This window comes from Diceros bicornis, chromosome 30 (genome assembly GCF_020826845.1).
Source record: "Diceros bicornis minor isolate mBicDic1 chromosome 30, mDicBic1.mat.cur, whole genome shotgun sequence".
NCBI classification, from domain to species: Eukaryota; Metazoa; Chordata; class Mammalia; order Perissodactyla; family Rhinocerotidae; genus Diceros; species Diceros bicornis.
The window spans coordinates 14,208,353-14,232,007 of record NC_080769.1 but is presented as its reverse complement, the minus strand read 5'-3'; the positions used below and the strand labels follow the sequence as shown (position 1 = coordinate 14,232,007).

The 23,655-nt window shown below is 43.1% G+C and overlaps 1 pseudogene; it reads right to left on the bottom strand.

The window, feature by feature from the left end:
* Positions 1-23,655, bottom strand: part of LOC131394240 (adhesion G protein-coupled receptor E1-like) — a 737,363-nt pseudogene that overhangs the window by 691,136 nt on the left and 22,572 nt on the right.

Below are 23,655 nucleotides of genomic sequence, written 5' to 3'. Positions count from 1 at the left end.
TCAGGGAAACATTTTCTCCAAGGCTCAGGCTCTGCGTGTGCTCAGCTCTGGGGATGGCACTTCTCCCTCGAGTGAAGACAAGGATCAGAGTGCAGACCCTGTGAGCTGCAGCAATTGGACAAAGACTGGACTTTGCTTACAGAAAAGAACCTTTAGTGGGCATGGTTACCAGGGTCCAAGAAGCCCCAGTGATTCCTCCAGGGAATGTGATGCAGGACAGAGCAGGAATGTCTGCGTGTGGTTCGGCTTGGGAATGCCTGTAGGGTGACATAGGTGACATTGGTAATGCATTTGCCAATGTTGTTCACTCATTTATTCATCGTATGTCATGGAGTGCTTTCTACATACATCCAGGCAACAGTCTCACCCTCTGGGGCTCACAGGCAGTGTCAGAAGAATTTCTAAATTTTATTTCTAATATATAGGTACAGCACTGGGAATACACTAGGTGTTCCAAGCATTTTTCAAACATTAACTCCTTTAATACTCTCCATAAACCTACAAAGTAGGTATGCTGATCATTATTGCCAACTGAGAAATGAAGAAACTGAGGCACCAATAAGGCAAATAACTCTGTCAATACAAATATCTAGTAAGGGATTGAGCTGGAATTTGGACGTGAGGAGTTAGCTCCATAGTCTGTGCTCCTAAGCATGACATTTACTCTCTAAAGACTTCACATCATGAAAAAATGTGATCAGTTATCCATTTTCTTGGTGCATTGAGTAGCCACACTATTTTATCTGTGTCTGAAGAGTAGAATACCTGCGTAGAAACTACTGCACATACACACTCAAATTACATCTACCAATGTCCCCAGTCCCTGAACATTAATACAGAGAACATTTCAGAATGTTTCTTGCCCAAGTTGGGAGGACTCTGAGGAAATCTCAGTGTTACTGTAAGAAGCTGAGGACAGGCTGGGAGTGGGTCTCAGGGGAAAGGTGTCCTCAGGAGTCACCATTGAATGACAACATTGATGGGAGTGTCTCAGCAGTGACTGAATTCAGGATCTGGTGGTGTTTTAACCTGGTGCTTATGTTCTGGGTGTGGGTTTATGGTGATGCAGCACAGGGAGAGGGGATGGTTCACTGTGTTCTTGGGGAAACCAGACCCATGAAAGAGAGGGAATGTTGGTTTCCTTAAACAATGGACTCGTGGTGGGAAAAATTCGGCCTGGAAGAGACAGTCGTGTTCCTGGTATAACCAGAAGGAGTTGCCTCTGCTTCAGCCAAAGCAGACAGCCCTTCCTCATGTACTCATTTTATCTCAATGGGAGGAAGGAGGAGGAAAAAAATTCAATGGGGTGTGGCTGCCTCTCAAATTTTAACAAGTTTATAACAATTCACTTTGGGCAACTGGGAAAGAATCTGCTCTCCATCCCTCTCTACTCTGCTCTGTGCGCTGGTAGGTTGTCCTGTATGGATTGTATTATCAGCCCACTCTTGTGCTCTTTCTTCCAAATGAGTTTGAAAATGGTAGCCGTGGAAGGAGAGAAGAGGGCTAGAGAAGAGAGAGATGAAGAAACTCCCCCTTCCCTGCAGAGACTGCACATTTGGGCAGTGGTTCAATTCTTCTGTCACAGGCTAAGCCCCTTTCCAGGTTCCTGTAACTGCTCCATCCCCTTGGATCAAAGGGTATCTCCTTTAATCCAAGGAATGATAAGCGATCCCTCATATTGCTACTCCCAGGGTGTCCCACCATCCTCTGTTGGTTTCTCTTAGCCCTGCTGTGATGTTGTGATTTATAATAAAAAATATGTATTTGGTCTTCATCCTGTTTCTGGCACAAAGATCCTAAGACCCTTGGAATTTCCTGAGCAATAGGAGCCATGGGAGCATCTTTTGTTGTATTTGGTCTCTCCTCCTCAGTTCCTGAGCCATAAAGGTGAAATGGGTGACCTGTTATTCATAACAAGCCCCATTCCAGCATAAGTGGGTTTATGCTAATGAGGTGACTTTTGGAGAGCACCTAAGGGGGGCTGGTTGCCAGTGGAGCCAGCCAAGAGATTAGAGATTTGGAATTTTCAGTCCCACCCCCTGATATCCAGGGAGGGGAGAGGGGATGGAGATTGAGTTCAATCACCAATGGCAAATAATTTAATCAATCCAATCAATCAATGCTTATGCAAGGAAGCCTCTAGAAAAATACAAAAAGGTGGGTTCGGAGAGCTTCCAGGTTGGTGAAGACATGGAAATTTGGGAAGTGGCACACCTGGAGAGGGCATGGAAGCTCCAAGCCCCGTCTCCATACCTTGCCCTATGCATCTCTTCCATCTGGCTATTCCTGAGTTACATCCTTTCATAATAAACCAGTAATCTAGTAAGTAAAATGTTTCTCTGAGTTCCATGAGCCACCCTAGCAAATTAATGGGACTTGAGGAGGGGGTCATGGGAACCTCCAATCTATAGCCGGTCAGTCAGAAGCACAAGTGACAATCTAGGCTTTCGACTGGCTTCTGAAGTAGGAGGGGAGGCAGTCTTGTGGGACTGAGCCATTAACCTATGGGATCTGACGCTATCTCTGGGTAGATAGTGTCACAATTGAGATGCATTGTAGAACACACAGATGGTGTCAGAGAATTGCTTGAATGTGTGGGGAAACCCCCCCACCTCATGCTGTGGCATTGGATTCAGAACCTATTCTACCTGCGCACACTTATATAAATTGTATCTTCTTTAAACCCTCTTCATTTAATCCGTTTGGCTGGGCAGGCGCTTCTCGACAAGTTGCCAGCTAACGTACACCCTGGCACTATAAGGGCTCTACTCATTCTAACCAGAAGCCAAATCTTTCTTATTCACTGTCACAGAAGAGGAAGCCACATTTCAAGAAAAGAAGGAAACGTCACCCTTTGCCAATATATGAGTTTGAAGCACAAAACACAAAAGCCACTTCCTCCTTTGCCTATCGTTTGAACACAATTGTTTCTCAGCAAACTTCCCACGCCTTGAAGCAGTGATATTTGGTTAGGAGGATTGGCTGGAAATAAGGTGAAGGTGTTCTGCCCTGCAAAGAACAGGACACAAGTATCAAGTAGAGCCCAGTATTTCTGCCCCATCAGAACGGCAGCCTAGACTTGATGCCAACGTGGTCCTGGTTAGTGGCTCATACAAACGTTCTTTCTCACCCGGCTCACTGGAAATCAACTGAATCTTGCCCTTAGAATATACTGTCACTTTTGTTTCAAAGAAACCTCTCATGCCAAGTGTGCTTGGTACCTGAGATGCTTTAAAACATGGCCCCACAGGGTGATGGTTGCACAACATTTTGTGTGTTCTAAAAGCCACTGGATATTAATTTAAAATGGCTAAAATGGTGAATTTTATGTTATGTGACTTTTATTAAAAAATAACAAATAAATTACTGGTCCCATACGGGTTTAAACAGGGAACCTAGTTGATCAGTTTGGGTTTTGGCAAAATCATATCCGTTACCCAGGGATTTTGATGAACATTTTTCATAAAATCCAGACAACATTGGCTTTTTTTTTTTATCTCTGTGGCGATCATGCAAAATGCTGGTGGGGAGGGCACAACATGATGTAATTCATACAAAAAGTATGGATGTTAATTCTGCAAATGTCCTAACTGAAGCTTTCTAAGCTTTCTTTTTATTCTATGTGGAAATAAAATCACAGGATAGGCTGAAGATGTTTAGGAACTGCATGTAATGCTATTAAGACAATATCAGAATGGACAAGGATAAGAAATTGTAATTGATAAGATTTGGTGCACCACATCTTGGAGCTGTGGTCTTCATTCAAGGGACAGACAGCTCATGGTGACTCACAGGGAAGGAGCTAAGAGAATAAATACTCTGACCTCTCTCTCCTCCATTTTTCTGATATCCTATTGGTGTTTCCCACTGGCCAAAACCAACTGAAAGGCAGAGGTCAAGAAAGTCCATTGTCATACTCCAAAGATGTTAGCATTCCAGGCAGACAACTGGATGGATTTGGAGGGGTCAATGGAAGACATCCAGCTCACTTTAATATCTATTTACTTGTTTATTGAGTCTCCCCCCACCATTAGAATGTAAGTTCCATGAAAGGAAAGACAATGTATGTCTTGTTTAGTATCATAGCCCCAGTTTCTAGACAATAGATACTTCATAAATATTCAGAGGATGAATAAATGACATCGTGACAATTCCTTAACATCTCCAAGCCTCCTGGGTTTTCTCAGCTGTCTGTCACAGGGTGTTTGGGCTGGACCAGAGGTAGAATTTAGATGCTTCTGGAAGTGATTGAGATACACCCTTATAACGCCTCCAAAACACCTGCCTGCATGAGTCGATATGCATGGAGGTTTTGAGAAGATTCCACTGGAAGGAAAAGAGAGAGAAGACAGAAGGGTGGAGAATGTCCATGTGTCCAGCAGACCTAAGTGGTTATTTGGTGGCCCCTCAAGTGAAGGGATAGAATGAGAGATGGTGCCATGGTGTTTATGAGTCAAAAGTGATTCCATGCCCAAGGGCAGCTGCTTTCAAGCTCGGGAGACAATGGCAGCCCCAAGCTGGGGAGAGAACCTGCTTCTTCCGGCACAGGTCAGGATGACTCTCGGCACTCTGTGGGCTTGACCTGGCCACAAGCAAATATCGCTGTGCTGAGCTGGGCAGAAACTTGGGGAAGGCATATGAGGGACTTTGACAAGGAGGTCAGAGTAGAGGAAGATGGGGAGCAGAGACCAGATGCTACTTCAGCAAAACCCACAAACTCCCAAAGAGGGATTTTTATGAGAAATAGGGAAGAGGAAGGAAGACAGTCTGAGATCCCATGGTCAAAAGCTAGACAAGCAAATTGAGCCAGCCGATATCTGTAGCACTGGCAGACGCAGCTTGAGAGTTTCAAATTGCACATACAGTGGATACTTTTATTAAAGCTGGGAATTACCCATGAAGTAGGGTCACAGAAGTGGGACATGACAAAGATTAAATATCGATAATAAAGCGATATAATGTTCAGGGAGTAATGGCAAGTACTATTGGGTGTTGTACATTATAGGATTTCAAATAGAAGGTATGCCCCCTCCCAAGATAAGAATTAGAAATGTCTCTTTCTGACACTTTTCATATTTTTTAAAGATGGAAGTACTTTATTAGAGGTATATTTGGAAATATAAAAACCATTGCATTCTAGACTCAATAAAGCCAAATGGTAACAGTAAATAATCTTTAAGATCTTTAGTAAGAGGAAGGTTTTACTGGAAGGCCTAAGAAGTTTGCAGCATCACTTGAAACAAGTTGTTTTAATGCAGTTCGAAATCTCATTACAATGAGCTTCAAGCAAGTATCTGAATTATTGATACAACTGACTTTTTCATATTTGGTGGTCACGAGGATGGGGCGAAATAGTCAATATTGTTGGTGGCTCTCCCTAGTCCCCTTTTTGGGCCAGCTGTCCCCTTCTCCAGAAAATTGGCCTCAGCCAAAGGGGAGCTGTTATACATCTTCCCACCACCATGGGGGCAGCACGCAGCCAATAATTAACTGACACAGGGACAAAACAGGCTGGTCCCTGTGCCTCAAAATGGGACCAACGCTGAGGTACAATTCATGCCCCAGGGCTCACAGTGAGGTCAGGCTGCAAGTAGGTTCCAGCTGAGACCACAGCCTTGCTCTGCTCCTTCTTCTTCCCGTACTTTCTCTCTTCTCAGAGCACTCCCTCAAAGATCATGGGCACCAAAATCCCTGTCTCAGGCTCTGCTTTTAGGGAAGCTGACCTAAGTTGCTTATTGTCGTTTTAGAAATAGCAGTGTTCATAATGGAATTAGCACAGACATATTGTTATTGGAAACTTAAACAAAAGGGTCTTGGGCCGGCCCTGTGGCTTAGTGGTTAAGTGCTCGTGCTCCGCTGCTGGCGGCCCGGGTTCGGACCCCGGGCGTGCACCGCTTCTCCGGCCATGCTGAGGCCACGCCCCACATACAGCAACTAGAAGGATGTGCAGCTATGACATACAACTATCTACTGGGGCTGTGGGGGAAAAATAAATAAATAGATAAAATTAAGGCATATTAAAAAAAAGGGTCTTTGGGTGACTCTGCAAGAGCATGACATTATCTGTAAAATCAGGTGTCCTTCAGGAGGCAGAATAGAGAACAGTGTCCTGTTGCTGTGTGGTAGATTGACACACTCTTTCCTTGATGCATTCATTAAACAAACATTATTGATCCAATCCGTGAACCTAATCTTCTGTTGGGTCATAAGCGTGCAGAGATAAATGACAAGGAACTCATAGGATAGAGGGGCACAAAAACACATGAGCATCTGATTATAATCCAACATGCTGAGTATCACAAATAAAAGATTGATAACTTTAGGCACAACAGAACAGAAATGTTAAGGCAGGGAGGCAACCAGATGACTTAGAACTGAGGATGGAAAGATTTTCTATGAGTAGAGCTTAAGTAAACTTCAAATTACTATATTTCTAATGATTTACTTTTGGACAGTTTGTGAAAGTTTGATAGATGTGTGCAGTTACTAATGTTTTTCTTCAACCAGACATTAAGGAAGACATAAGCTTCCTCTCACTGATAACCTACTACTAATTTTAAAAGCATTTAACTAGAAGAGTGCTCAAAATTTAGCTCAAAGATGTTTATTACAGTATAGTTTATAGTACTAAAAAGTTGGAAATGATGCAAACACAGGCTAAATACATTATGACGCATGTATACCATGCAGCTCTCGAGGAAAAAAATGAAGTTCTAAGAGGTTCAATGAGTTGAAAAGATGTTCACAATACGACAAGTGGGAAAAATAAAGGTTTTAAAATAACATGGGCATACTTGTTCTATGTCACCCTGAAGATAACTTTCTGTGTAGCCATGAGACATCTGGCACTATGTTATGGTTTTCTCTTTCCATGTAGACAGGTGTGACTAATACAGCATTATTAATACTCAAGTGTTTTTAAGCAAGGGGTGCCAAGGATGTTGTCCCACTTCCTGAAAAACCAGTATGAATCTGCCCCCCAAAAATCCTGACCAGGGCCCGCCCCAGTGGCCTAGTGGTTAAGTTCCGCATGCTCTGTTTCGGTGGCCTTGGTTCGGTTCCTGGGTACAGACCTACACCACTCGTCTGTCAGTGGTCATGCTGTGGTGGCAGCTCACATACAAAACAAGGAAGATTGGCAGCAGTTGCTAGCTCAGGGAGAATCTTCCTCTGTAAAACAAAAGATCACGATCAGGGCCAGCACTGGGGTGAGGGGAGGGAAGCACTCGTCTCAGGCACAAAATTTAAGTGTGCATCAAAAAAACTAAGTAATCAAGATAAATACCATGTAAATGCAATTTTTAAAAATATCAAAATCAATGCAAGAAAAATCCATGATAAGCAAAATATCCAAATCCAAGATCTGACAGTGCTATGCTGGGGTCATAATGGAACCTGATACAAAAGGAAAAATGTGAGCCCCTACATATACTTTTTCAATGTACTTTTAATGGTTAATTTTTTAGAAATTGATTTTGAAAAATTATTGATGAGTTTTCTTCCATTAAAATCACGAAAGTCAAATTTTAATAAATTCTGGTTTGGGGAAAAATAAAATATTTAAATTTAAAATAATATTTTATGTTCTAATATCCTTGCTTTTCAATTTTTTAATTTTTTTTCAATGATGTTTAATGGTTTAGGAAGGAAAAGTACATTTTAGGTGGTCAATAAATATTTCTTGAATGAATGGATTCTGTCTTTTTTTGGACACCATAAATTATTTGGATTATAAGAGGACAGAGTTATTTCACTTTATATTTATGGGATTTGAGAACCATGCAGTTTTTATTCTAAGTGTCTTTTCTGTCTCTAAGGGAGGCATATGAGGCCATGGGGGTAAAGGAACGTACCAAGCATAGCTTGATGTTTATAGTAAGAAAGATCCTTATTGTGGAGGTTACAGCTTTCACTTACCTTAGAAACATAGAGTTCCTTAACACGATTGCATTTTAAACCAACATGTAACACTGTAATAGAGATAGACAATGCCTTGTGCAAGTCTTCTGTCAGAAAGAACTTTATTCAAGCATTATAGATTTATAGACCTTGATAGCTAAGAGGAAATATAGATGCAAATCCTCCTCTTTGTATATTCCAAATTGTTGCAATCAAATGCAAAATGTTGACAATCCATTGGCTGCTGTATCAGTTAGCAATTGCCACAAATCACACTTCATAACAAACCACTCCTGAAACTCAGTGCCCTAAAATAATGATACCTGATTGTTGCTCCTGAGTTGATGGGTTGGGTGGGCAGGTCTGCTGATCTTGACTTGGCTCACTGATGCGACTGCAGTCAGCTACAAGTTGGTTAGGTGGCTGATTAAGGACAGCCTCAGCTGGTGTAACGGGATGACTTAACTCTCCTCCATATGTTTCTCACATCCCTCCAGCAGGTTAGACTGGGCACGTTCTTATGGCGGAGGCAGGGGTGCAAGAGCGAGCAAGACAAATCATGCAAAGGGCAAGAAGGGATGCACACCCAATTTTGAAACCTCTGAGTCATGCTTGCTAACATTCCGTTGGCCAAATAAACTCTCAAGGCCAAGCCAGAGTCAGAGAAGGAAGGGTTACAAAGTTACAGGGAAGGGGTGTGGAGGCATGGAAACCATTCTTGAAGGCATTGATGCAATTAACCTGCCACAATTGGCAATGAGTAAAAATCATGCCTTCTCTTGCTTCAATATCCCTTAGAATTGTCACCTCTATATTGAACCCTCTGGACAAGCCAGGCATTGAAGACCAACCTATCATAAATGAACTCTTGTTTGTAAACATGTGTCAGCCCCCCTCCCAAATTGTGGCTGCCACAAATAACAAAGACTGAGCCTCCATCAATCAAGTTTAATGTTGTGATCAAATTGTTCAACACAGGATCATTACCGAGCGAACTGAATCCTAAATGATAAGTTGACTCAAAGTAAATAGTCTTTTCTCTGTATCCCCAAACTAAGAATTCCTAGGGTCAAAGAAAGAGAAGGAGAAGGACTAGTGGCCTGGAAGAGGAGCTCTCTGGTCAAGAGTTCAAAGCCCAGCTCAGCCCGCTACAGCTGTGTAATGATGGGAAAGTTACTTAACCTCTCTGAGCCTCAGTTTCCTCATCTTCAAAATGGAGAGTAACCATTCAGTCACGCTTTCATTCAAAATATTTATGAAGAATCCACTGACTATACTTCCCTGCACTTATGGAGCTCAGAATCTAATTGGAGACACTCAAGAAGAAAAGAAATTATAATACAGAGCTAGAAAGCATGAAGCCTTAGAGGACACGCAGAGGTGACATCTAATCCTACTTGAAGAGATCTAAAGAGTGCTTCCTGGTGGAAGTGACGACTAAGCTGAGACTCAAAGAGAGGGTAGAAATTAGTCCAATTTTGAGGAAAGGTGTCCTAGGAAGAGAGAATGGCAGATGCAAAGTCCTAAAGCTAAGAATATGTTTTCCTTTCTAGTTTTAAAAACAAGCTCTGCTATCAGCATGGAAAACAGAAGAATATTCTGGAGCATTCACTCACGCACAACAAAAACCTCCCGGGGATCTCATTAAACCTCAGGTTCTGGTTCAGCAGAACTGGAGTGGGGCCTGAGATCCTGTTTATCCAACAAAGGGATGCTGATGCTTCTGGTCCACGGACCACACTTTGAGGAGGTAGGCTGGAGAGTGGCCATGGAAGGGAGGATATGTACATTTTAAATTTTCCTTCTTCTCTCCTTGGCACTCAACACTTTATGGGGGACGAAGAGCAAGGCAGGATGGTGATAACTTTGCGAGCAGTGTGAATCCTAGCCAAGTCACAAAACAGTTCCTGGAAGGAAGGGAGATGTTGGTTCCCTGAAAGGTTCCAGGAAACCAAAATATTTCCCAAGGCTTTGTCATCAAGTCCTTCAACTCTCTGTGAAACGCTGGAATTCTGCTCCATCGACCGCTCCTGCTTACCAACATAACTCTTTTAAGTGTTTGTGCCAAAGTAGCGTCCATGTCAGTGAGCTTTGTTTATCCCCTGGGGCTCTCGTTACAGTCTTACTGGCCATTTCTTTACAGGCAGGAGGAGTCTTTGTTAAAGGGTAAGCCAGTCGGTCAGAAGACAAGCCATTTCCTGAAGCCGTTTCCATACTCTGTGACAGGCGCTGGAGAGGCAGGCTTGCAGCCACACGCCAAAGAACTTAGGAGAAAACAAAACGGTAGCCAGATGTTCTTGGTCATGCCATTGCACTAGGATCTATTATTTCCTCAAAACTCTGGAAATTCAAAGGGCTGCAGAACATAGAAGATAAAATGGTAATCTGGAACAGAAAGTCTTGTTTCTCACCAGCGCATGGAACGTGGGAAGAGCGCCCCACCCATCAGTGCTCTGAATCACCCAGAGAGTCCTGGGGCTGGTGAGATCTGCAATTCCACATTAAGCCATGAAGAGAAGATTTCAGCGTCAGCTCCTGCCGGCACCTGCTGTCCTCAAATGTTGCTTCATAGCGTATTTGAAAGCAAGAAAGAGCTTTAACCCTGTGAGAGAGAAATCAGAACTGGAATCAGTACCAAGATTAGTACAAACATGATCCCAGGGGTCATATCTATAGGGGCATGGGTCTTATAAATACAGAGAGAGAGAAATATAGCAACACAGACTAGAAGGATAAACCTTAAAATGTTAACAGTGATTATCTCTAGCATGGCAGGCACTGCAGGCAAACTCAAAAGCCATTCTTAACCTCTTCACCACTGATAGCTCTCGTTCTAGAAGCTAGAAAGCCAAATACTTGTTTTGTCAAATTCTTTTGTAACTAGGAGTGGTCATGTGACACAGTTCTGACCAAATAGGTGAGAGGGAAATCTGCTGAGGGGTTTCTGGGAAAAGCTTCTGTTTCCTGTTAAAGGGAGAGGCATGAAAGGAGAGGCTGCTGTTTCTGCCCCATCCCTCTTCTTTCTGCCTTGAACATGGTCGTGATGTCTGAAGCTATGGCACCCACCTTGCAACCATAAAAAACATTTTGATGAAAAGCCAACATGCTGCTAGCAGATTGGAAAACCGGGAAGAGCCTAAATCCTTTACAATACCACTGAGCAATAGAACCAATACCAGCAACACCTAACTCTGGGCTTCTATTCTTGCAAAAAAAATAATTCCCTATTTAATTAAGCCACTGGATCTTAGTTAATTGAGTTTGGAATATGTCAGTGAAAAAATAAGACATTCTAGTGTGAGATGGAAGACCATAAATAAATAAGGAAGTTATAGCATGTTAGGAAGTGGTAAGCGCTATGAAAAGAAAATCAGGATTAGGGGCAGGAGAAGCATGAATGTCAGGGTAGGAGAAAAGGAGGCAGTACGAAATCGAGTTGCCAGAGGAAATACTATTGATAACAAATGATTGGAACAAAGATTTGAAGGAGGTGAGGGAGTTGGCCATGTGGGTATCAGGACAAGAACATTCAAGGCAGAGTGAGCATCCAGGTCAAGATTCCTAAAGAGGAAGTGAGCTTGGCGTGTCTGAAGAATCCTGAGCAGGCCAGCATGGGTGGAGCAGAGGGAAGTGAGATTAACAGAAGATGAGGTCAAGGAGGAAAAGAGGGTCAGATCGTACAGGGCCTTGTGGGCCATCAGGTGACTTTGGCTTTTACTGAGTAAGGTGGGAGCCATAGAGGTTTGTAGGCAGAGAAGGCATGTGACCCGACTCAGGAGTTCACAGGCGCCCTCTGGCTGCTGCAAGGAGAACAGACCAAAGGTGGGGCAGGGAAAAGGCAAGAGGGGAAGCAGAAAGACCCTTTATGAGGCTATTTCCATAATCCTGGCTACAGACAATAGGACTTGGAACAGAATAGAAGCAACAAAGGAACAGACAGGCGATCAGATTCTGGATACATTCTGAGGAAGTGTCAACAGGATTTGCTGACAGATCGGAGATGAAGGGTAAGAAGAAAGGCAGAGTCAAGGATAACTCCACGGCCTTGTGCTGAGCAATAGAAGGATAGGGGACCCTCCATGGAAATGAGAGGCGGGGGGATCAGAAGCTCAGTTTGGAACACGTTACATTTGTGACATCTATTAGACATCTCAGTGGGGGCACTTGGTAGGTGGTTGGTTATATGAGTCTAGAATTCAGGAAGGGGGCTGGACTGCACATTGTTTAGTATTTTGGGGTCATTCCTAATAAATGGTGTTTATGGCTGTGAGACTGGATGAGATCTATGGTGTAGAGAAAAATGAGTACTTCCATGGAAAACGATGTATTGTCAGAGCACACATCTCCAGGTTACCCAGTTCTGATCTATGTGGGAGATATTTTACAATTCAGTAAATTTTAAATAAATGACAGAGATGCAAAATAATTCCATGGAAAAAACAGTTTTGTGTCCATTTGCACGTTCATTTCAATATTCCTGAAATTATATATATGTATTATAATTCATAGGTATTATAATGCATATATATGTAATATGTCTATAACATATAGGTATATGAAATTTTATATGTATTTTATAATATTAATAATTATATGTATAATTATACAATATATAAACATTATATTATATATATCTTGGGTTAACACAGCTAGGAAGTGACAGAGATGGACTTGAAACTCGGCTGGTCTTGCTCTGGATCCAGGTCTCTCAAGTCCTAAGCCCCATATTCCTCTAACTAGCAGTTAGGGCCTCCCTGGCAGAGAATTCACCTCAGATCTTGCATGAGAGGTAAGGAAACTCACCACAGCACTAATGAGGATGTCTTTCCTCTCTCCCAAATCTGCCTGCTCACCAAGGCTCACTTTGTTCTTCATTTCTTCCCTGATCTGTCACCAGATCTCACTGAAACACCTCTGAATTCCTACAGCGCAACCTCTTGCACCATTTGTATGGTTCAGTGGAAAGAGACTTCTGGAACCAGACTGTCCTGGAATAGAATCCCACCTTCCAATTACTAGAAGGCTACTGAGCCTCAGTCTCTTATCCTGTGCAATGGGTCTAAAAACACTTAAAATAAAGGGTCCAGAACAAGATCAGTGCTCAGTAAATGGGATCTGTGATTTTTACTGTGCCTGCACCTGTTTAGGGTCATTCCTCATCTGACATATGAGCGTCATGGCTTCCCAACAAGACCATGAATTCTCCAAGGGCAGAGGTATGGCACACACCCCTTCTGTGCCCCCATGACTCCTCCCACAACACACAAGGCCATGAGAGGCACACCATGCATGTTTAGTCAATATTTTCCCATTGGATTTGGGGAGCAAGAAACAGAGCATCAGTACTGACCGTGAGCTCCCCAGAAGCCATGATGATGGCCAGGTTCGCCATTCGATTACAGCTGCAGACAGTATGCGTCTCGGAAGCTTCAAGGATCACGCAGCCAGATGGCGTCCACCTGCCACCCTTTGCATCCGTTCTCCAGGAAACGCAGATGGGGCTCTCAGACTTCTGCTTTGGCTGAAAAAATCAAAGTCCCTGGTCACCTGACAGTCCTTCTTGAATGGATGCAGTGTGGCCAACCTGAAGTCATCTGGGGCAAGAAGATGCAGGTGTGCTCTATAGGGGATGGAGGAAAACGCTGCCATTTCATTGTGCAGTCATGAGAAGAAATGTCTTGGATGTCAGATCTGTCTCTCCCACTGACTTGGTCATAGCTAATGTAACTAAAGTCTCTGTAAATATTCCTGCATCAGTGTTACTTAACCTAACCTAAATCTTGCCTGCTGATGAATGGAAGAACGCCACATAGAAATAGGAAAGTTTACTCCTCTAGAGGTGGGTTTTGAGGATTGGCTTAAGTTGCTAGAAATTGTGGAAGCTTGCCACCTTAATGGGTCCCCATTAAAAATGAGAGTTAAGCTATTCCACTGCCAGGTATTTATCCAAAGTACGTGAAAACATGAATGTGTAAAGATACTTGCACCCCTATGTTCATTGCAGCATTATTAACAATAGCCAAGACTTGGAAACAACCTAAGTGCCCATCAATGGACAAATAGATAAAGGAGATGTGGTATATATACACAATGGAATACTACTCAGCCATAAAAAAGATGAAATCTTTCCATTTGCAACAACATGGATGGTCCTTGAGGGTATTATGCTAAAAGAAATGTCAGAGAGAGAAGGTCAAATACCGTATGATCTCCCTCATAAATAGAAGATAAAGACAACAACAACAACAATAAACAAACACATAGATACAGAGATTAGACTAGTGGTTACCAGAGTGGAAAGGGGGAGGGAGGAGGGCAGAAGGGGTGACAGGGTACCTGTGTGTGGTGAAGGACAGTAATTAGTCTTTGGGTGGTGAACATGACATAGTCTACACAGAAATCGAAATATAATGATGTACACCTGAAATTTATATAATATTATAAACCAACGTTACCTCAATAAACAAAAATAAGAGTTAAGCCCACTAGGGGATGGGGAGTTCTCAACGGGTAGATGGGGGCTCAGTGGAGACCTCTTCACAAACCTTGATGTTCTCCAGAGTGTAGATGATTGGGTTGGAGAAGCCATCTTTCTTCTTCCCGGTCATGATGCCCCCAGCGATGCGAGAATTCATCTTCAGCTTCCTCTTGGAGTTGCCCAAGAAGGTCCGAGGGTCTTGGAAGAAGCTCTCATCCAAAACAGACTCCATACCCGCAAAGGAGACAAATGCCACCCCAGTGGTCCCTGCGATTTGCCCCAAATGCAAAAAAAAAAAAAAAAAAGGGAATCATTTGCTCAGTATTTATTAGTATATGCACTGTAATATCTCATGCATTCCTGCACCTTCACTGGCCTGCTCTGAGGATTAAAACATGGGTGGGCTTCTGGTTGGTGACCCTCATAGAACCATAGAAAAAAATCCTGAGGTGCTATCACCTGGAGAAATCTTGGCTATACTTAAAAACAAATTTGAATTTGTGTTTTTAAAGGACGATTCAACTCAGCAGTGGAAAATAAGTTCCCCTCCCACATTTGTGGTCATTCTTGTTTAATCTCTTTGGTGGGCTTCCCCTTTCAACGTTGGGGGTCTCCCAGGATGTGTCCTAGGTCTGTGCCCTCCAGAGAGCATGTAGATCAGGGGTGGTGGACAATGTACAGGCTTATCTGGCCATTGCCTGTGTTTTGTAAATAAAAGTTCTGTTGCAACGCAGCCACACCCGTTCATTTACATATTGCCTGTGAACGCTTTTGCCCCACAGCAGTAGAGTCCCATGGTTGCAACACAAATTGTATTGCCCTCAATGCCTAAAATATTTACTAACCTGCCCTCTACAGGAAAAGTTTGCCAACCCTTGATACAGATTAGTGCCGTCTGCTAGAAACATAGTATTAGCCACATATGCAATTTTAAATTTTCTAGTAGCCACATTTCAGAAAAGTAGAAAACGGGTAAAATTCATTTTAATAATATATTAACTCAATACATGCAAAATATTATCATTTCAACACATGATCAGTAGCAAAAATTATTATTATATTTTTGTGTGTGAGGAAGATCAGCCCTGTGCTAACATCTGCCAATCCTCCTCTTTTTTTGCTGGGGAAGTCTGGCCCTGGGCTAATATCCGTGCCCATCTTCCTCCACTTTATGTGGGACGCCGCCGCAGCGTGGCTTCCCAAGCAGTGCGTCAGTGCGCGCCTGGGATCCGAACCGGCGAACCCTGGGCCGCCGCAGCGGAGCATGTGCACTTAACCACTTGCGCCATCGGGCCGGCCCCTAGAAAAATTATTAATGAGATGTTTTACATCCTCTGTTTTTTGTACCAAGCCTTTGAAATTTGGTATGTATTCTATGCTCACAATCTAGCCACATTTCAAGCGCTCAATAACAAAGTGTGGCCAGTGGCTGCTGTATTGGACAGGGAAGGTTTCAGTACTCCGGTATTGTGAGATTATTTATTTAATGTCTGCATTCCCTAGCAGATGGAAAACTCCCTGAGGGCATGGGCTATTTCTGCCTCTGCCATCAGAGATTCCCTCACCACCTGGCACAGGACTTGGGACCTAGAAGTTGATGGATAAATATTTGCTGATTGAATATACCACAACCACCCTCCTTGATTCTCAGGAGCGGGTCTGTACCTGTGGATTCAGATTCTTCAATTGTGGAGCACCAAATCTTCATCTCATCGCCTTTGGCTTTGAAGTTAAAGACGGTGTTCTCCTCAGCGCATTCTTTGTTGATAACTTGGGTCTTAATATCTAGAAGGAGAAAGGAAGAGTTTGCATGAGGTCACCCAGAGAGTGGGTCCTGAATTCAGTTTCTGTCCAAGAAGGGTACGCATCCATAGTCGCAAGCAAAGGAGAGGACAGAAAGGCCAATTCATCACGGGAAACCTCTTGAGCCCCTGATGATTGGTAGGAGGATGGTAGCACCAAACATATGAGAGACTCGGGTGGAGCCATAGGCGTGAGCCCTCACATCATAGGGGGTGCATGGGGAAAAGATGGGATTGAAGTCGACAGTGATGGAAGGCGACAGAGTTGTGACTCTGGCTACTCCAAATTTAGGCAATTTTCCAAAGCCAAAGGAATAGAAAGGGACCCGGGCAAGCCCAGTATGGTGGATGAGGGCTTGGATTCTGCAGTCAGATGGAGTCCAGCCCTGCTACTCACCAGCTGTGCAAATTTGAGCAACGACTTAACCTCTCTGAGCCTCAGATTTCCCACCTGCAGCATGGCAATGATTAAAGGACTCTTATTGAAAACAAAATAGATAATTCTACCAGAGGTACCCTCGAAAAATATCAGCCAGATAATGCCATGCATTTTCTCAAACTCTCCAATCCCACCCCCCATCTTACCTCAAATAAAATCCTGAGTCCCTACCTTCGTCTACAAAATCTGCACTCCCTTTCTGTTCTGACCCCTTCTGCTGCAGCTTTCACCGGCCTGCTCATTGTTCCTTGAACTCACCAAGTGTTCCAAGGAACACACTTGCTCTGTCTCCCAATATTTACACGGCTCCCTTCCCTCAGGTCTCTGCCCCAGTGAGACTTCCCCTAACCGCACTATATACAATAGCAACGCTCCCACTAATCTTGACCCTCTCGAGCCTCCTTAGCGTGCTGTATTTTTCTCAGTAGCACTAGCTCTATCTGGTATGCCATAGGTCTATCACTAAAATATAAAATTCACGAGGCTAGTTTTGTTCAATTCTGGTGGCAGTTCACCAAACACTCTATTTCCACCTCTTGGCCTCCTGGGCACCCATGAGGATGGAACTACCCGGGATTATGTGACTGATACTGGAGCTACACCAGGAGTGGGGTGCTGCCGTTAAGGCGTACAGTACCCGAAATTCCCACGCAGTCACCCACCAAGCACGTTCAGGGTGGTAAATCCATAGCTGTATCAGTCAGGAGAGGATTGGGCATGCAGCAGTAACACACAACCCCAAATCTTAGTGGGTTATAAATAATTATTGATTTCTCATTCATGCTTTGTGTCCATCGTGAATTGACTTGGGGCTGTGCTCTGTGTTCTCCTTGCCCTGGGACCCACACAGATGGAGACATTGTGATCTGAAACACTGCCTGTCCCTAGAGTAGAGGGAAAGAAGGCTCTGGAAGGTCTCACACCAGCAACTATTCCATTCACAATTCACTGGCTTAAACTCATCACAAAATGCCACCTAACCCCAAGCCAGGGAGTACAATCCTAACGTGGGCCCAGAAGAAAGAGCTCGAAATATTTGAACACAGCAAACGACTATCATATCTTAACACCTGGCACACAGTAGGCAGTCAACGAGTATTTGTTGAATGAATTAACGACGCCCTCCAAACAGTGCCTGGCCACAAACTCTTAACACAATGCCTGATGCTCAATAAATGAGAGATGTCATTACTATAATAGGCTTGCTTTGTGTGAGTTCAGAGGTTAGAAACAGTCAGGGAAACGGTATATGGAAAAGACATGGAGAATCACATTGCTGAAGTCACCCCTCAAAATCAGCGCCCAGGTGTGAGCTTGCCGTGGAGGATATAGCCTACCTAGGCGTTCCGTCTGAATAGACTGACTGACATTCTCTGAGGATTTCAGGAATGCTGCCAACGTGGTGCTCTCCACGGTCTCCAGTAAGACTATGGCCAGGGTGGACGTTTCTTCTTTGGTGAAGGTGGATCACGTGGACGTTTGCTTAAGCACAGAGGTGACACTCTCAGGCGTATTCTGCAAAGAAAGGTGTATTTGCGCTCTGTCTCTCATCAATGAAATAGCAGCTGTCCTCTCTCATCAAGAGAATGGGTTGCAGTCAAGGGAAGGATGAGGTGTGTCTGCTTAACGGGTAGGGAATTTCCTTTTGGGGTGATGAAAATGTTCTGGAACTAGATAGTGGTGATGGTTAGACAACATTGTAAATGTACTAAATATCATTAATGGTTACCAGAAAAAAAGGAATGGGACTATTGATAAACACAACATTGATGAATCTCGAAGGCATTATGCTGAGTGAAAGAAGCCAGACTCAAAAGGCCATGTGATTCCATTTATATCACATTCTTGAAAAGACAAAGCTATAATGACAGAGAACAGATCAGGGATTTACAGGGGCTAGTGGTGGAGGGAGTATCTGATTGTAAAGAGAAAACCCAAGAGAGTTCTTGGGGGAGATGGAACTGTTCTGTATTCTGATTGTGGTGGTGGTTACACAAATCTACTCAGGTGATAAAACTCATAGGATTGTAAAGAAAAGGGCAATTTTACTGCGTGTTAATTTTTAAAAACTTACAACTGTAATAAATTAAATATTAACTCACAGTCGATTAATTATAAAGAGGACTTTCTGCTCCCAAAGTGTCCCACAAGATGCTCGAAACTGGAAACACAATTACAAAGACTTCCTCGTTACCTTCAGAGAAACGACGGTGGCTTTGTTCTCACAGGCATTGTCCAGGATGCTGAAGATGGTGTTCATTAGTGCACAAAAAGAAACCTGTGCCCCCGAGGGAAAAGCATTCGTGAGCATTGATCAGTCTATCCCCCAAGCATGTAAGGTACAAATTGGGCCATCAAGCCCACCATACAGGGTGGTCCCAAATTCCTGAGGTCTCGTGAGTCTCTCGAATTCTCGGAGAAATAAAAACTCACTATTTGATCAGAATTGGAACCACAGCTCCTTTCTCTTCCATGAACAACAAAAGAAACGTAGACAGCAAAACCATTTAATGGGGTAAAAAGATGGGGAAATGTGTGAAAAAACAGTGGTCCAAATGAAATAGTACTCAGCCGTAAAAAGGAATGAAGCATTGACACATGCTGTAACATGGATGAACCTTGAAAACATGTTGCTCAGTGAAAGGAGCCAGACACAAAAGACCACATAGCGCATGATTCCATTTATATGAAATGTCCAGAATAGACGCATCTGTGGAGACAGAAAGTAGATGAGTGTTTACCAGGGGTTGGGGTGGGAGGAATGGGCAGTGACTGCTAGTGGGTACAGGGTTTCCTTTGGGGGTGATGAAAATGTTTTAGAGATAGATAGAGGTGGTGGTTACACATCATTGTGAGTACTAAATAACACTGAATTGTATAATTTACAATGGTGATTTTTTAGGTGTATTTCACCACAATGAAAAAAAGACATGACAATCGTCCAAAGTGCATGGCAATTCCAAAGCTAGTTTATAAGCTGATATTTAAAATAGTTACACCAATTCCTGAAGATGCTCATGGAGCCTTTACTCACTGGAGTGACTCCATTAGAGAATCAGATGTCCACATTCCTCTTTGCCTGGCCTGGGGGCTATGTATCACATATGCATCCCATATCACACAGATGCAGCACCAACATCTTCACTAGTAATGAGACTCCAACATCCTTTCTTCTTTTAGTAAGAGAATTCCCAAGTTTTAGATGAGCAAATGTCCTCCCTTCCCAGCTTTCCTTGTAGCTAGGTGTGACCACATGACTAATTTCTGGCCAATGAGGTATAAGCAGAAGTGATACTGGGTCATACTCTTGAAGGGAAGGACAGTGCCTGTCACCTCCCCTTCTCCCTTGCCCACAAGCTGAAATGCAGATGTGATGGCAGGGGCTGGAGCAGCCATGTTCGACCACAACAAGGGAGTCTTGTGTTCATGATGACAGAGCATTATGGAGCCATCACATCAGCTCTCAGCAGCTTACACTCAGACTGTTACAAAGAGAGAAATAAACTGTTATCTGGTTTAGGCCATTGTATATTTTTGTCTTCGTTAAAACTGCAAAACAACATCCTACCTAAGTGGCTTCTAGGACAACTTCAAGAGCTAGGAACCTTCAAAAATACTTACATATTCAGGCTCCACCGCTGCTCCCTCTTGGCATAGCTGGACCTGCTCATTGTTGGGTAACATATCTTCTTTACACTTGAAGGGAACCACTAGGACGAAAACAAAAGCAAGCAAATCAAATGTCAACCACAGAAAGATATTATTATTTACACAATCATACCCCATGCTGTAAATGCATCCATTGCCATGTTATACAACAGTGGAAATGAACAAGCTACAGCTACACGCTACAACATCAGGGGCTTTGGGAAGTGTGATTATTGAGTGAAAAAGAGCAACTCTGGAAAATATCATATGATCTCACTTATATGTGGAATATTAAAAAAAAAAAAAAGCCAAGCTCATAGATAAGAGAACAGATTGGTGGTTGCCAGAGGTGGGGGTGGAGGGTGGGCAAAATGGATGACGGTCGTCAGGAGGAACAAACTTCCAGTTATAAAATAAATAAGTCCTGGGGATGTAATATACAGCATGGGGACAATAGTGAATAATACTGTATTGCATATTTGAAAGTTGCTAAGAGAGTAGATCTTAAAAGTTCTCATCACAAGCAAAAGAAATTTTGTAACTATGTAGGGTGACGAATGTTAACTAGACTTATTGTGATTATTTTGCAATATATCCAAATATCAATCATTATGTTGTACACCTGAAACTAATAGAATGTTATATGTCAATTATATCTCAATAAAAAAAAGATCATATGTGGTATGATACCATTTTTGTAAAGCTCCAAAGCAAACAAAACTAAGCAAGATATTGTTTAGGGATACGTAAATGGCAGGGTTTTTTTTAAGTAGGGGAATTATAAACACAAAATTCCGAGTGGTTCCCTCTGGGGAGAAGACAAGGATATACGGAGTGGAGAAGAAGCATGCAGAAAATGCAATGGCATTGATGATATTCTGGTTCTTATGTTGGCAAGGGCCTCGGATATATCCATTTTATTATTATACTTCATTGCCTCCATATAAATTACTTATATTTTTAATGTATCAAATAATCCATAATTTTAAAAACATAAACCTTTCACGGTTCCCCACTGTTCTCAGCAGAAAGACTAAAGTTCTTCACACAGCACACAAGGTCCTGCAGAATCTGACCTCTGCCCACCTGCTCAGATGCAGCTAATGCCATTCTCTTTGTCCTCAGTCTTTGTTAGCCTCAGGGCCTTTGCACATGCTATAACCTGTCACGCTGTGATCTCCACTCTTCATCTGCATAATCCCTACTCTTCCTTCAAGCTTCAGCTTAAATGTCACTTGCCTGGAGCATATTATATATCTCACTAATGGGGTATATAATATGCCAAAGGGCGTGACAGTTTTTCAATTATTAAATAATTATGTGTGTGCTCTCTACTTCCTTCCCTAGACTATAAGCTACATGAGGGCAAATATCATGTCCATCACATCCAGGATTGAATCCCCAGTACCTAGTGCAGGGGCCTGTTTGACTAATTAGTTAATTAATTAATGCTTCAAAAATAATTTATCAAATTAATGTATTAGTGAAAGAATATAAAAAGGGAGAATGAATGAAAGTAAGAAGAGGATCCAGAGCTTGGGTAGAGTGAGGATTTTACAACCAAAGAAAGACACAGATTCCATTGCCAAGACACATAAGGAGAGGATTACTTTCGCAGCTGAAGTTGCCATGTTTCCAGGAGCCTTCTGGATTGGGACGGAAGCCCACAACGCAGCTACAGCTGTAGGAGCCTGGGGCGTTGGTGCAGACAGAATCGGGACCACACCGTGATGGATCTTGGGAGCACTCATCAATATCTGCAAAGAACTCAAAAAGATCAAAAAACCCAGAGAAACAGGGATAGCCTTCTTTCCAGGGTTGACCAGCAAACCCTCTGCTCTCCTCTGCATCCCACTGCTTGGTCTGTGAAGTTCAGCTGTCCATTGCTTGGTGCAAAGCCATGGTGGCAGGTACAAAAGTAGCTCCTGGTGCGTGTTGGTGCACGTTGCATTGAAAAGGCACTTTCCACTGCCTTTGGCCGAAAGGTTACATATCAAGGCACTCATCAATATCTGTGGAGTGAGGCAGAGTTGGCCAACAATCCAACAAAGTCATGCTTCCCCTTCCAAAGCATAGCCTTGTCACTGAAAAATGGCGGCACAACAAGGGACTACATTTCCCAGAGCCCCCTGCATCTAGGCGGGGCCATGTGGTTAGCTTTCACTCATAGAATGGAAGAGGGTATGGCATATCACTCCTGGGCCCACGTGGTTAAGAAGTGAGTGTGTCTTCTCCCTCTTTCCCTGCCACTGGCTGAAACCAAGGATTCCAAGTTCCTAACCATAGGAAAACCAGAGATGCAAGAGGACTGGATCCCTGTATCACCTTGTGGAGGAAAGCTGCCTATTGACCAAGGATATCCATACTGGATGGTTAAGGGAGTAAGAAATTTCTATTTCGTTAAGCTAGTGGTTCTCAACTGAGGGCAATTTGCCCCTCCAGGGGACGTTGGGCAATGTCTGGAGACATTTTTCGTGGTCACTGGGATCTGGGGGTAGATGCCAAACATACTGCCAATCCACTAATGCACAGAATAGCCCTACACACAACAAAGAACTATCCAGCCCAAAATGTTAATAGTGCAAAAGTTGAGAAACCCCAGCTTAACCAATACAGGGTGATGTATGGTCACTGTGGCAACAAGAGGTTACTTCTCCCTCTGAAGGTTTCTGATCCACAGAGGATATATGGAATAGAATGTCTCAGAAAAAAATAAATAGGAGGGGTCTGGCCCTGTGGTGTAAGTTCACACACTCTGCTTCAGCAGCCCAGGGCTCGTGGGTTCAGATCCCAGGCGTGGACCTACACGCCGCTCATCAAGCCATGCTAGGTCAGCATCCCACATATAAAGTAGAGGAAGATGGGCATAAATGTTAGCTCAGGGCCACTCTTCCTCCAGCAAAACGAGGAAGATTGGCAACAGACGTTAGCTCTGAGCCAATCTTCCTCACCAAAAAAAAAAAATAAAGAAATAAAAGTAATAAACAAATGAATAGGAGGGAGGTAAGGACAAAACCTTTCATATTTCTATGTCATCTCAAAAAACATGAGGGATAAATAGGCACTGTCCACACTAGGGGCTTACACAAGTATATGGTATATTGCACCAGGCAATACCGTGGAGAGTTGGTACGAGAAGTCTTTGTGATAGGAACGTAGACTAATTTGGAGGTCTCAAACGACATGGTTGGAAGGCATGGGGAAGTGGTTTTTTTCTTGGTATCACAGAAAACATCTCTAACCAAGGAGTGGGTTTCTTTTCACCGCAGGCTGCCCACTTCCAGAAATATTTAAGCATCGACTAAGTGAGCTCTTGTCAGACATACCACAGGTGCAATTTATATTTTGCATATAGAGCTGGACTAGGGGCATGGCTTTCAAAACTTTTT